Here is a 10,991-nt window from a genome sequence, read left to right as displayed (position 1 = left end):
CTGCTCTACACCACATGCCTTCAGCGCCAGACTCGACCTCCACAGGAGAGCGTCCCACTCGACAACCCAACAACAACCCAGACGACAACCCAACAGCCTGTGTTATGATGAAAACTTTAAGCAGCAGAGCTGAACAGTTGAATGTAAAAAAAAATTAGCAGTGTTCTTTTTTTTAAAACTTGTTAGGGTTTGAGGGGAAGATGTATCGGTATCGTCATCACCATGACGGTACAGCCCAGCGCGAGCTGAATAAACACTTTGTCTTCGTCTGGTGCACGATACAGGTGGTGGTGGTGGTGGTGGTGATAGGGCTTGCCGTTGTCGGCCTCACGTATGTGGGCAACGTCACGACTCACGCCCTGGGGGAATGTGCGTCCTGGGCCGACTTCTAAGGGAACTGTGCCGACATATGTCTGAAAGCGTCTGAGGAAAACCCAGGAAACACCCCAGACAGCACAGCCGGTACCGGGATTCGAACCCGGGTACCTCCCAGTCTCGACGATACAGGTACTTTATGTTGTCACGAAAGAGGGACCAGTTATCCTCAATGGAGTGAGGCGAGGTGCCATGAAAGGAATTTTCATACAGAACTTCAAGACCCTTGTTGATGGCTTGGAAGTTAGCTCGAGCGTAGTCGTATATGGCTTTGTATGCATGTATGTATGTAGTTAGAGGTTTTCTGGCGCAAGGGCTACTTAGGCCAAAGGTATATGGTTTTATCGTTGAATTTACGAACATTTGGACGACTTGAAGAGATATCGAAAAAAATGGCCTTGTGGCAGTGAGACCATCAGTGACATGCAAAGAAGTGATGTGTTCAGGATTGGAGGTAAAAACCAAGTCAAGCGTTGACCGTGTGGCATGAGTTATTCGGGTAGGATGTGGAACGACCTGCGATAGATTAAATGTAAGGCATAAATCCACAAACAGTGTCTCTTGTGAACTCCGGGAAAGATTGCAGTGGAGCAAGTCGCAAATTATTGACCCTAAATGTATCAGCGTATATTCAAGGTATATATTACTGTATATGTACCAGGGCAGATTTCAAGTTTCCTGAGCGCGCACAGACGGTGATCTCAGTTGTCTCGCGACGTAACAGACGGAGAAAGACACCGGCTGTCACACACACAGCCATCCCGAAAGCTATGCCCATCTTTGTTGATGCACCCACGAATCCACAAGAAGACTGCTGAAGCTCTCCCACTCGTATTAAGTACCTGTAGCTTGAACTACAAACAGTTTGGTGCACACTCCACAAAACGAGAACAGCTGATTGCTGATTTCATGGGCGCGGCCATGCGAGCCGAGACGGACAGTTCAACAGAGGAGCAATTTTAGGTAAGTTCGAACGTGGCGCCAGTCGTCGGTGCAACAATTTCCAGAGTGAACCGAGCTCGATCAGCTCAGATAACGCTTTTTCATTCTTTTTCCTTTTAGTATTATTTATTATTATCTTTATTCATTTCCAATTCCAGCACAACCGCTCAGCGCGCTGACACTAGTGCAACGTAGAGTCAACAAATATCTCGCTTCCCTAAGGAGAAGAGAAGTATATTCGTGTTTTGTGATTCCTTTTTCCTCTCCCTACGTTCCAGAAACATACGGTTTCCGAGCCAAGACAATATAGTTGCGAGCGCAGTTGACATACAGAAGTATCCCGTACCGTGAAGACCACCACCCCAAACGTGGTTGCCACGGTTTCGGTTTTGGCCCATTTGCATGTCAAAATTCAGGGATGGATATATTAATACAGGTACGTGTTTCAAAATTTTTAAACCTGGTTTGGATTTTAACTAGGACAGTCTCCCACATCGGTATCTGGCTTTTGTTCAAGACGTCCTTATTAGAGTTAATTAATGAATTTAATTGATTAGTCATCCTTATTAGTCATTATAGTCTTTCTAGGAAAAGATACGCGCCCGTAGAACTCAACTGTGAAAATGACGTGCTCTCGTGACTTTTTTATAAAAATTTGTCCAAGCCGAAACACACACACACAAAATAAACGGGGTGCCACAAAGGCGTACTTCGTGCATACTTTGTGGTAGCCATTTTTAATAGAGATTTTTTAAAATAAAACAACTAGTACTACGTGTACAGTAGTTTCGCTCATACGCGTATGCGAGTGGAGGAAAAAAAGCCTTATCTGCAAGGTATTGTGGCATTCTAATTTCCATAATTCACTAAGATGTACTTTTTTATTTTTTTATTTTTATGAAGCTGTTTTTCTGTCTTTCGAGAAACACAAAGAGCAAAATTGCTGGCAATCGGTTTTAGAAATGAGATGAATCCTTCATCTGTATGCTTCAAATTATTATCCACACAGGTGACATTTGTTTGTAGTGCACCGTTTCAGGTTTTCCAGTATGGAGATACCTCGTTCGCACTAACTCGGAAGTCGGCAAGGGGGAGCGAGCCCTAACCTAACCTAACCCAACCTAACCTAACCCAACACACCGCAGAGCCAGCACCGTGAAAACTCGAGGAGCGGTGGACTGTTCCCCCTGACCCCACATTCCGATTTATACCGAAACTAAACAGGAGCAGGTTTCCAAGCTAGGGCTCCGGAACGAACCGACAACAGTAAAAAACGATAAAGAAAAAAAGAAAGAAAAAAGAGGAAGGAAGCACAAAAAAGGTATATTCGCTTGAACCGCAACGGGACAAAAACATTGCAAACACGTTTTTCTTGTGCCGGCTATCGGCATTTAGCAGCCTTTCTGAACCCTGATGTGGATTACAGGCCCAAATAATGACAAATGAGCAAGCAAGCATCCTCGCTGCTCACTTTTTGGTGTTTTACGTCGTTTGAAGTGCAAATTGCTGCGCCTAGCATTAGCGCCACATTCGCGTTCAAATTGCTCCTCTGTCGAACTGTCCTTGTCGGCTCGCATGGCCGCGGCCATGAAAGCGGCAATCAGCTGTTGTCGTTTTCTGGAGTGTACACCAAACTGTTTACAGTTCAAGGTACAGATACTTAATCCGAGTGGGAAAGCCTCGGCGGTCTTCCTGTGGATTCGTGGGTTCATCAACGAAGATGGGCATAGTTTTCGGTATGGCTGTGTGTGCGACACATATACACACATATACAATAATATAAATGTTATACTACTGTGCGCAAGTGACGTATGCTGTAGGTTAGGGGGTCCGTCATGACACAGTGAGAAATAATGCGATGCGACGGGCCTGGACAGAAAGCACGTTGGCTCGGTTCCCGAGTGTTTGTGCGCTGAACTGAATTTCTATTTTTTAAAAACAACTTCAATATATTGCAGTTGTAGCGAGATAGTTTCCTTGGTTTTGTCGCATATTGCGGTCACTTCATCTGCTTTTTTTTCGCCAAGTGGTGTAACCCCCGCTTTGACAATTGCGGCCTCCAGTGTACTGCAGCCAGCTTCACTGTTTGACTGATAGTTTGCACCGTTAATTCTTTAATATTATTTGAATAACTTTCATCTGATACTGTACCATTAAATAGGATAGGAATCCATTACGGTTTAGAATTATTTTTCCTTTGCAATGTTCCCACACTAATCTTGGTGACAAGTTGTCTCTCACTAAATTCCTTTTGAGTTGTATTTCACACTGCTTACAGCATAATGTGAGAATGAGAAAAATGTATGCTTCACATGTTCTCAGCATCCTCTACAGCAACTGCTCTTCGGCTAAAAATTCAGAAACTACACACGAAAAAAAAAAACGAAAAACAAATGTAAAACAGACGACACAGCAAAAAGGTCATGACAAAATGATTGGAACTGTGTTATGTTATAATTTTGTGTGTGTGTGTGTGTCTCTCTGGTTCTCCATTTTTGTGAACATGTGCCATGTTGCCGGCACCCTTGCCCTCTTGTCACGAAAACAGCCTCAGACATAAAAATGCAGACAAAAAAGTAGAGAACTCCAACTTAACATAACAAGAGAGAACAAAGATGAGGACACAGGAAGCTTCTAGAGTCGCGGTCACCCCTCAGTTTGTAACAAAAACCGTGGCCCCTCCCTGAACAATACTCCTATCTCCTTAAATAGTGACCGGTTGTGCAATCTCTCATTCAGTTTGGCACTGATGGTGTCCGTCGCATGACGGATGAAACGTCTGAGTAAACGTTATTTTGTTATGTTAAGTCGGAGTTCTCTACTTTTTTGTCTAGTTATGTCATCTCCCGGCCTTTGGAGTATTTTTGCATAAAGATGCAGGTTGTGAGAGGCACATAAAGACTGCTTTCATTGCTAACCTGTCTATCACAAGACATGTGAAAGGACTGCCAAATTCAAATTCAATAATACAAAAATGATTCTGAAATACATCATTCCAATAGAAGGGAGAGTAAACATTGGAATAACAGGTAAAGGTAAACTACTGAAGTGTTGGCATTCTTCTGATGTGTATGATATGCTGCTCTATTTAACCCATGACATATATGTTGTCAAACATTAACTTCTTGCATTCAACATCAAGATGCTATACCCATTCCATCAGTAGTAGCGAGCTATTACGCACAACGACGTCCTTTTTCTAATCAAATTCTAGGAATTCCTGTTCTAATCCAATTCTAAGCCAAAATCCACTTTTAAGCCAAAAAATCTAGTTCTAAGCCAATCCAATCCAGTTGGAATCCAACACAAGCCAAATCCAAAGCCATCTGATTGGTCACCAATAGCTCCGCCCACTTGACGTTGATTGGCCACCACACTAAGCCTACTGATCACTGATTGGTTGACCGTAGCTCTGCTCCTTTATGCTAATTAGTCGGCTCAGCTCCACCCACTTCACGCTGATTGGCCCATGCTAAGCCTACTGAGCGTTGATTGGTTTACCGTAGCTCCACCCCTTTATCCTAATTACTTGGCCCCCCCACTTCACGCTGATTGGCCCACGCTAAACCTACTGATCCTTGATTGGTTCATCATAGCGCTGCCCCTTTATGCTAATTACTTTGGCTCCGCCCACTTTACGCTGAGCCTTGCTTTGCCCTGCTGAGCTTTGGCGCACGCTGAGCCTCTATGCTAATTAGCCAGCTCCGCTGATTGGTCCGCGCTAAGCCTAATCACCCCGATTGCTTCTCTTCTCCACAGACTTCTAAGCCCCACCCAATTGGCCCGCGCTAAGCCCGCCATAATGGCTAGCGGGTCCTGATTGGCCTACTGAACATAGTCTTCACCGGCGCCCGCCAGATGGTGTGCGGATCGCTCGGCGGTGGCTTCAGATGGTTCTAACCCAATTGGGTATCTGTATCTCATACATCCAAACTTACCTCGTGCCACCAGATGGCGCGACTCAGGTGCATGAACTCCGCACGATTCCGCTTTGAGGCGTCACACGAGCGAGAGAACTTCGTCGGGATGTGCTGCCACATATTGCGCTCCCGTATCACCGCAAACAAGTTGCGGGACATCATACGCGAAATCTTGGACGAGTACCTGTCGGCTTACAGGGAGCAATCACTGCGCGAGCTTCGGGAACTATGTTAGGAAGAAATAAGAGTCCTGGAGACGACCATCAATCGCGCTAGCAGCTATGGATGAAAATAAAGATGCATCACACCTCGCTACACAGTCCGCTCAAGTTATTCCACGATGTGCATGCAGTTCCAGCATCCCGCTCGAATACTGATCTCCGGCGCGTCCATGTGTGGGAAGACGGTGCTCACGCAGAATATAATGAGACACCCTGAGTTATTTAGCGTTCCACCGCAGAAGATACTCTACGTACGAAAGTATGCAGCCGGATGGGAAAAGGATTTCGATGGCGTGGAGTTTATGGACAGGATACCCACAGATTGGGATGAACGATATCCCACTCTCATAGTTATTGACGGTCAAATCACGAAAAAGGGGGTTCTATCGGAGGTAGAGTCGCTGTTTGTGCGTGGTAGCCACCATAAGAATGAGTCCGTGATCCTGATCACACAAGCCTTGTTCTATCACAACGCCGCTTTTCGAACGATATCGCTGAACGCCAGTTACACCGTATTGTTCCAGAACGCTCGGTCCGTACAACAGATCGAAAGCTTCGGACGTCAGGTGTTTGGGAAACAGGGGCTCTCCTATTTTCTCGACGCATATAACCAAGCGACGGAGAAGGCGCACGGTTATTTAGTTGTGGATCTGCACGCACAAACACCTCCCTCTCGTAGCCTGCGAACGGGTATTTTACCGCACGACCGGCAGTTCCTGTTTACGCCCGCGAAATGACGGCCGATCTTAGATGACATCTCACGCTCCTCAAAGTATTGGCCGCCAGCAAACCGACGCACTGCGCAGAGTTACTTAAAGAGCTCAGCTGCGACGACATTCGAATCCTTTCGGAAATCTGTCTGAACATTCTACGCGGAAATATCCCACTTTCGACGGAACTTCATAAAAACGTCAAGAAACACAAAAAATCCTCCGCTTCCTCGCTTACAAGTCACTTCATAAGTGCCCCAGGCAGTTGAAGAAATATATTAGGGGACAACGGGGTGGTCTCATTCCCATACTTCCACTGCTCCTCTCAGGGCTATCAAGTCTTGTGGCGGGAGTCGCCGGGCGAGGGATATCCAAAGCCATCGGTCATGGCTCATAGAATAGAAATAGGTGAAGTTCTGAAATCTAACGATTCGGACGACGTAAAAGTGGGCAAAATACTGGAAGCCCTCTATTAGAGCCCTGCACCATCCGCGGATGAAAGCGGATATCCGCGGATATCCGCAATATACTTGCGGATTCGGATGAAAATTTAGCACTTTCTGCGGCGTGCGGATCGGATGCGGATGGCTCGAGGTCGGATGCGGATCGGATGCGGATACGAAGGCAGCGGATCGGATGTGGATATACCGCGTGCTGTCATTTTTCCACCTGCAATTTATTTGTATTGCGCGCCGACAGCCGACAGCGAGCGCATGCTCTGGTTCACCTTTGACCATGCACGGCGCCGAGACGGGAGAGGAGGCATTCAGGCGTCTCGAACCGCGCGAGCGCCGACGAGGTAGCGTTCCACGCGTTCCAGAAGTCTCCCCATATCGCGTTTGTTGAAAGGTTTACCTTTGCTTGTCGTCATGACTGAGTCCTTCCGTGACAGCATGGAGGCATCCGAAATTATACCAACATGCTTCCGGCGGTCTTTACGCGTCTTTCCAAACGTGCAGATTTTTGCGGATCGGATGCGGATGGTGCGTTTTGCTCAGCGGATCGGATGCGGTGTAAACTGTTGTGTATGGTGCGGATGCGGATCGGATGCGGATAACGTGTGCGCGAATGCGGGTCGGATGCGGATGCCAAAAACCTCATCCGCGCAGGGCTCTACCCTCTATTACTTGCTGAAGCACACTCACAATCATCCTTCTCCTCCTCCTCCTCTTCTGGAACCTGTCCATTCGGAGCCCGACCGGAACCCAATCAATTCGATTTTAATCTTCTACCCTCCGGCGTTGATAAAGAACGCGCGAAATCTGTGCTAAAAGAATTGAAGAAAGTTTTCACCTGGCAGGCGTATAATGTACAAGTATATAGAGGGAAGCGAATCAATCGCTCAAATATTGTGGCTCTTGTGAGCTACTTAGCACGTCGTAGCGCGCTCATCAAGAAACCCAGCTGGTACAAAAAAGTATAGAAAATTATAAGCGCTCTGAAAATACACCGCGTTGCTCGCTGGAGCAAATATGGGGCCCCTATAGAAAGATTAAGGAGAAAGGGTTCGGTGGAGTGGATCGGTACCGACGTTATCACAAGCTCACGCGCGCAGAAGCCGTCGAACAGCTGAAAAAAGAAGATGCTTACACCCTTCACAAGCCACTGAAGAAAAAATTTAAGCGACGCTCCATCATCGCAACTCACGTGCGGGATTTGTATCAGGCAGACCTTCTGGATATGCATAAATATCAGAAATTTAACAAGGGTTTCAGGTACATCTTAACGGTCATAGATACGCTATCGAGGTACCTGTACATGGTCCCCATTTGCACAAAGCGCCCGCAAGACGTAAAGAAAGCTTTCCAGCGAGTTTTCCGTCATGGAATTCCGAAGAAGTCTCTCACGGATTGCGGAAGCGAATTTTGGGGTTCCCCCATTCGTCAGTATTTTCAGTCGCTACTAAATCACTATAGCACGCAAAGAGGAATGAAAGCGGCCTCCTGTGAACGCGTGCAGAGAACAATTAGAGAAAGAATAGCCAGGCATTTCACTAGTACGGGGAAGTTTAATTATATCAACGCGCTGCCGAAGATAGTGGCCGACTATAACGACTCAGTACACTTCGTCACTGTGCGTAAAACCGAAAAACGTGTACGCCGGAAATGAAGTAGCTCTGTTCAACAGATTGAATCGTAAGACGACCCGACGCGAGAGCAAGTATAAAGCAGGTGACCAGGTGAGGCTCGCGTTAGATCGCGACGTGTTCGCCAAAGGCTACGATAAAAGGTGGACGGCCGAAGTGTTCAAGGTGTCGCGAACGAGAAAGACCGATCCGCCCGTAGTGAAAGATTCGACGTGAAAGATTCGACGGGAAAAGAAATACTGGGATCATTCTACGAGCAGGAGCTGCAGCCCGTCCACCACCTTTCCTCGTACGATAAGCGACTCATATCTGCGGTGACTAGAAAGAAGAAAATTAACGGGGTATTGCACTACTTGGTTCGGATACACCAAAGATCACGATTTTTGGGTGCCCGCCAGCGATGTCAGAAAATGAATTTTACGTGTATCTGCTCTCGAACGCCAGCATGGACCTGTACCCGTCCAACATGCTGAATGACTTCACGATCGCGTTAGATAAGCCGCTACACCTGGATGATTCGTACGTCGTTGGTCTAGAGGGATTTTCCATTCCCAACAGCTTCCTGAACGTGAACCAAGCGCCGGATAACCTGATAACGCTATCAACGGAGAAGTGGCAAACAAAACAGCTCACGTTCGAAGACACGGACACGCTATTGAATAAAATATTCCCCGAATATGGGATAGAGTGGACTTACGAGGAAGATCACTACGTGTTTAAGCTACCATCGCGCCTTGGTGAAATTAATCGACAGGCCGCTGCATCTCGCCTTTGGAATCGTCGACATTGATGGAGGTCACCCGGACGGCGGTAGAGTACGTGCCGTCCCAAACGTGGTACCGCTCGCGGAGAGAAAGAGCCGTTATGATGCGAGTTCGCAGGGTGATAGTGATCAATAACGATCTAATTTTAGAACCCCGATCGCTAATTACCGACACATTCAACGAATTCTTCAGAGCGACGAACGATACAGAATCACGGGTGGAATACAAAGACAACACTTACTCGCTCTCTCTCCCGGCGAATTTCAACTTGTCGACCGAGTTCCTGGACCTCATTCAGGTGAAGCACATCCATGTTGAAGGATCCCGAAAGCGCTTCACGTGTAATCCCATAGTGAAGACATACCGCATCCACATAAACACTCGAGAGATGGAAAGTCGACCCATTTCACTTCCACCAAATTAGTACGAAACACCCGAAGCTCTCGTGAGCGCCATCCATGAGCGTCTGCAGCCGAAGGCTTCCTTCACGTACGATGCAAGTAGTAGGTACTGGACTCTCATGGTGCACAACGCCCAACTGGCCTGAACACGATTTAATTGGCAATTAGAGCTAATTGGGACCCCCCACATTAATCAGCACCCTCCAGGGAGCCACCACACTAATTGGGGAAAGTCTAACTCGTGTCCAGACCAGCTGAGCGTTGTGCACCATGAGAGTCCATAAAAAAGAAAAATAATAGGCAGAAAATAAAATAAAAAGATGGAAATAGAGTGGAGAGAAACAATTTATTCGAAAATCAACGATGCCGCGGCGAAGAAGCCGCTCCGCAACACCCGAGTGACCAGCGCCCGCCATGTTGGTAGTTTGCACCCAGCAGTTGCAGAGATTGACGACAGGTGGCCACTTAGTTGCAAGGCATCACACCAGATGGCGCCACCATCATAGCTCTAGAGGAGAAAGACAGATAACAAGATACTAGCGGCAGGTAAAAATGGCAGCACTGCTAAACAAGTCTAGGCATGCGAGAGAAAAGGTCTAACCGCTACTGCTAAACAGAAAACAGTACACATCGGGGAAAAAAGGCTTACGGGGGCGATCGCTTAGGCCTAACCCCAACACTACGCAGCTAACACAAGGCGGGAACCACACATCGCTAAACATGCGAGAAAAGGCTTAACACGAGCGCGGTCACCGCTAAACACGGCAAACATACGAGGAAAGAGGCTTACGGGGGGGCGATCGCTTAGGCCTAACCCCAACACTACGCAGCTAACACAAGGCGGGAACCACACATCGCTACACATGCGAGAAAAGGCTTAACACGAGCGCGGTCACCGCTAAACACGGCAAACATACGAGGAAAGAGGCTTACGGGGGCGATCGCTTAGGCCTATCCTCAACACTACGCAGCTAACACAAGGCGGGAACCACACATCGCTAAACATGCGTCAACAGGCTTGGACACCGCAAAACAAGTCTAAACATGCGAGAAAAGGCTTAACACGAGCGCGGTCACCGCTAAACACGGCAAACATACGAGAAAAGGAGCGCGTCAAATCACTCACCTTTTCCCCCGCGGCAACTTCCAGGCAGAAACTGAGCGAGCGCGGAGAACATACGTCTGCTCTCTACGAGATCCAGCCAGAAAGTGAGCGAGCGCGCGGAGCGCACGTCCGTCTTCCGCGACGGTCCGAGAGAAACTGAGAGAGGCGACGCGCAGCGGCCGCTATGGATGCGCGCGCGCCCTCTGCTCCACCCGTCCGCGCATGCGCGCGCGCGCGCTCCTAGCGCCCCCTGCGCCGGCCGCGGGTGTTTTCGGTTTCGGCTCTCTGCTGCTGCGCGCGCGCTCCTAGCGGCGACGGGTGGCTTTTCAGTTTCGCTTTCATTCTCCGTTCTTTGCGCGCGCGCGTTTATCTGTATAAAGGCAGCGCGCACCGCGCTCGCGTCATCACTACGTGAAGATGTTCAGCTACCACTCTTTACAAAATTGTTCCCGTACCCACGCTTCTTG

General features: G+C 47.9%; 1 long non-coding RNA gene across 1 annotated transcript; it reads right to left on the bottom strand.

Moving 5' to 3' along the window:
- Positions 1-9,746: 9,746 nt before the first annotated feature.
- LOC135387082 (uncharacterized) lies at positions 9,747-10,854 on the bottom strand. Its single transcript, XR_010420844.1, has 2 exons — positions 10,546-10,854; positions 9,747-9,927 (listed from the first exon to the last, which is right to left on the bottom strand). It is a non-coding gene; the product is annotated as an uncharacterized LOC135387082 (long non-coding RNA).
- Positions 10,855-10,991: the final 137 nt, after the last annotated feature.

The sequence above is a fragment of the Ornithodoros turicata genome, chromosome 3, assembly GCF_037126465.1.
Source record: "Ornithodoros turicata isolate Travis chromosome 3, ASM3712646v1, whole genome shotgun sequence".
NCBI classification, from domain to species: Eukaryota; Metazoa; Arthropoda; class Arachnida; order Ixodida; family Argasidae; genus Ornithodoros; species Ornithodoros turicata.
The sequence above is the reverse complement of the archived record's forward strand: the minus strand, read 5'-3'. Positions and strand labels throughout refer to the sequence as shown.